Consider the following 4,133-nt stretch of genomic DNA (forward strand, 5'->3'; position numbering starts at 1 on the left):
CATAGTGATACTGCCTCGGAAACCCAAGGAGGGGTCACTATGAGTCAGATTTGACTCAATGGCAGTGAGTTTTGTTTTTGTTTTTTTTATATTCTTACCATATGCTTGTTTCTGAAGATCTGCTTTTCTAAATATAATACAGATTTAATTTAAAAAAAACCTTTCATTTATAAATGTAAGAAAGCTGGAAAAAGGAATATTTTCAAATAAAAGAAAAAAGTAAAGTGGTGAGTATATACAAATTTTTAGAATCTGAATATTTTAAAAGGATGGTTCACTACCAATCAGACTGTGGTTGTGTATGTGTATGTATGTATTCAGTTAAAAGGAAATGTTTTTGAAATTCCTTGTAGTGATACATGAGCATAGAAAAGAGAAAATGCAACATGGAGCCAAAGTTTGCCAAACTACATCACTGTCTTGCATTTTCTTTTAAAATAAAATAAATTATTTTATTTTCCTCTCATGCTCTTAAATTATGATTTTGTTTAATGGTGAAAAGATATTCTTTTAAATGATCGCCCAATTCTAAGAAAATAATAAACTTATGTTCAGATGATTATCATAGCAAAAAAAAATTCACAAATTATTAACTTTTTAAATGCATAAAACTAGTCCTCACTCCCAAGATCCTACAGATCACAGTAAGCATCAATAACGTAATTTCTTTTTTAGGACTGGTTACTGTGACAAGTTATAACAGAAACAAGTGATTCACTGGCATTTTAAATGAGTGGAAAAATGATCAAGCCTGACCAACACAAGAATTTAATTTGCGTAATAATATGAAACAACAATAAACAATATTAATGCTAAAACTTTGTGAAGAAAGATAATATTTGAAGCAAGTTCAGCATGAGATACAGTGAGCCTTCAATATCATCTACAGATATGAAACATCTTTTCCCAAAGACAAACTTTTTTGACCAAGAGAGTCAAAACTTCAAAATGAAGCTTTACAAAGTTGAATATTAAAGTTATGTTAAAACACCCTAATATATCTACACTTAACATGAAATTTTAAAATCCCATTTTTCTATTTCTATTATTCTTAGCTATATCAAAAGAAGAAAAATTTTGATCAGAAAGCAGATGAAAGATAAAATAGTAGAATCCTCTCTCACTAACGGAACAAATATAAAGAATGAAAAAAAAACAGCATGGTACATACGAGCATATGCTTAAATAATTTATATTTGTAAAGTTTACCAAAGGAAAGAAGAAATTAACAATTTTTTTTATTTCCATTTTATAATAAATTTATTTTTAATGAAATATTTGTACTTGATTTATTAACCAAAAAACCAAACTCACTGCCATGAAGTCGATTTCAACTCATAGCAACCTCTCCTTGGGTTCCCGAAGCAGTATCTCTAAGAAGTAGATTGCCTCATCTTTCTTCCAAGGAGTGGCTGGTAGGTTTGAACCACCAGCCTTCTGGTTAGCAGTCAAATGCCTTAGGCACTATGTCACCAGAGCTCCTCAAAAGTTAATAATACATTAGCATTCCAGCTATATACTATCTAAGAAAAATTTAGTGTATCATCTTTTCCAAGGAATTCAATAACTCACATTTCCCTTGCACATGATACCTACATATCAGATCTAAAAATCAATGGTGAAACGTTACTTACATTAATTCATACACTGCCATCTGGTGGCTAATGTGATACATTATCAAGTTTTACCTAAATTTAAAGAAACCACCACTTTGAAAAAAAGGCCAAGCTGCTCCTGGGTTATATATATTCAACTTAGGCACAACTCCTACTTGTCCTTAATATTATGTTAATTTGCCCTTACTCTGAAACAAGTGAATCAACCCCTATTGGCAATGAATTCTTCACATAATCACCTTCACTTGCTACACATGAAGCTTTTAAATCATTGAAAAGGTTTCAAGTCTTTTCTTGCACTAACTAAAAACCCACTGCTATGGAGACAATTCCAACTCATGGCAACCCTAGAGGAAAGAATAGAATTGCCCCATAGGGTTTCCAAGGCTGTAAATTTTTATGGAAGCAGATAGCCACATCTTTCTCCCACAGAGCAGCTAGTGGGGTTCAACCACGCTGATAAGTCCACAGCTGAGTGCTTTAACCACATGCCTCCAGGTTTCTTTTCCTACACTAAAGACTAAGTAAGAACCATATGCATCTGTTGCTACTTACCTACAAATTTCACTCAAAGACACAGGAATGGATCTTGTTTGTAACCCAGGTCAATGCTCTGTCTTAGCATAAATGTTATCTTAATCAACTAGTCTTAAAAATCTACTTCTTCCTCACTCAATTTCCAAAAGCCTCTCAAAACCCATTGGCTTTGAGTTGATTCTGACTCAAGGTGACCCCACGTGTGTCAGAGTAGAGCTGTGCTCCATAGGGCTTTCAATGGCAGATTTTTCAGAAGCAGATCACTAGGTCTTTCAGCTGAAGGGCCTCTGGGTAGACTTGACCCACCAAACTTTTAGTTAGCTGCTAAGTGCTTAACCATTTGCATCACCCAGGGACCCCTAAACCAGTTTCCATCAAGTGGACTCCAACTCATGGCAACTCCCTGTGTATCAGAGTAGAACTGGGCTCCACAGGTGTTCAATAGCTGACTTTTTATGCCAAGGCCTTTCTTTCAAGGTGTCTCTGGGTGGACTGGCACCTCCAACTTTTTAGTTAACACCCAAGCACATTAATCATTTGTGCCACCCAACTCCTAAATATCTCTCATAATCTTCCAAACTGCAGTACGCTCCCATTCCCTGTCATGTAGTTTTTAGAGATAAACCTTCATTGTTTCTCTATTATAGTTCTATTGTCTTTCAAGCTTTTTCCAAGGCTGTGATTTAGGCCTTCAATACATCCTTTTTAGTTCATACCTTGCTAGTTTATCTCTCTTCAAAATAAAAATAATAGCTAATACTGAGTGATGTATGTGCCAAGCCTTATGCTAAGTACCTTAAATGAATGATCAAATTTAAATTACACAACAGCCCTATAAGATAGGCACAACTATTATCCTAATTTTACAGCTAAGGAAATGGAAACTTAAAAATGTTTAGAACTTGTCAAAAAATCTGACTCAAGAGCCATTATATAATGTTGCTACTTTCCAAGTGTTGATCAAAAATCATAATTTAGTCCTTTTTTAAGTGCCCCAAACATATAAAAGCATGGTATTAAAAATTAATCTTGTGAACAAATATTAATCTGCAGACAATGTAACACATCATTAAAATCAAATACTCCATGTTTTAAGTACTAAATGGCTCTAATAATCAACACCAATACCGTAAACTGAAAAAGTTGGTAAAGAAATTTCTGTTGCTGTTATGTGCTGTCCAGTCGGACCCAACTCATAGCGACCCTGCCTTGGGTGTCTGAGGAGGTATCACTACAGAAGTAAACTGCCCAACCTTCCTTCCAAGGAGTGGCTGGTGGGTTTGAACCACCAGCCTTCTGGTTAGCAGTCAAGTGCCTTAGGCACCATGCCACCAGAGCTCCCAAAGAAATTTCTAGATAGATATAATCTGTTGAGCTGTTGATCAATAGTGAACATTGTTGTTATGTGCCATCGAGTCTGCCCCGACTCATAGCGACCCCTCCTTGGGTTTCCGAGGCTGTATCACTATGGAAGTAGATTGCCCAACCTTCCTTCTGAGGAGTGGCTGGTGGGTTTGAACAGCCAGCCTTCTGGTTAGCAGTCAAGATTATCATATATCCATACACAACATTCAAGGCTATTATGATCTAGCTCTTGCTACTAATCATCAGTGTAAACTCTTGCAATCACTTTTCTAAAGCACATATTCTTTCTCTATCCACATCCTTACACTTACTCTTCCCTCAACCTGGAATGTCCTGTTCTTTCTCCTCTTTCTGAAAAATGTCTATTCAACCTTGCCTTAGAACATTCTCTTAGTTCATCCTTTTTCCCTACCCAGAATTATGTGAGCCATACTGTATGATCCCACAGTACCTGGGACTTGACCTCTAGATAAGCAATTACATATTCTATTAAAATGGAATTATTTATATCTGCTTCTATAAAATGGGAGCTCTGGTAGCATAGTGGCTAAGGCACTTGACTGGTAACCAGAAGGCTGGAGGTTCAAACCCACCAGCCACTCCTCAGAAGGAAGA

The 4,133-nt window shown here is 35.9% G+C and overlaps 1 protein-coding gene across 1 annotated transcript in view; it reads right to left on the reverse strand.

Moving 5' to 3' along the window:
- The window catches only part of COG6 (component of oligomeric golgi complex 6), a 268,614-nt gene that overhangs the window by 125,025 nt on the left and 139,456 nt on the right, over positions 1-4,133 (reverse strand). The gene's annotated exons all lie outside the window — the stretch shown is intronic.

The sequence above is a fragment of the Orycteropus afer genome, unplaced genomic scaffold, assembly GCF_000298275.1.
Source record: "Orycteropus afer afer isolate SDZICR_OR568_19922 unplaced genomic scaffold, OryAfe1.0 scaffold00338, whole genome shotgun sequence".
Taxonomy (NCBI): domain Eukaryota; kingdom Metazoa; phylum Chordata; class Mammalia; order Tubulidentata; family Orycteropodidae; genus Orycteropus; species Orycteropus afer.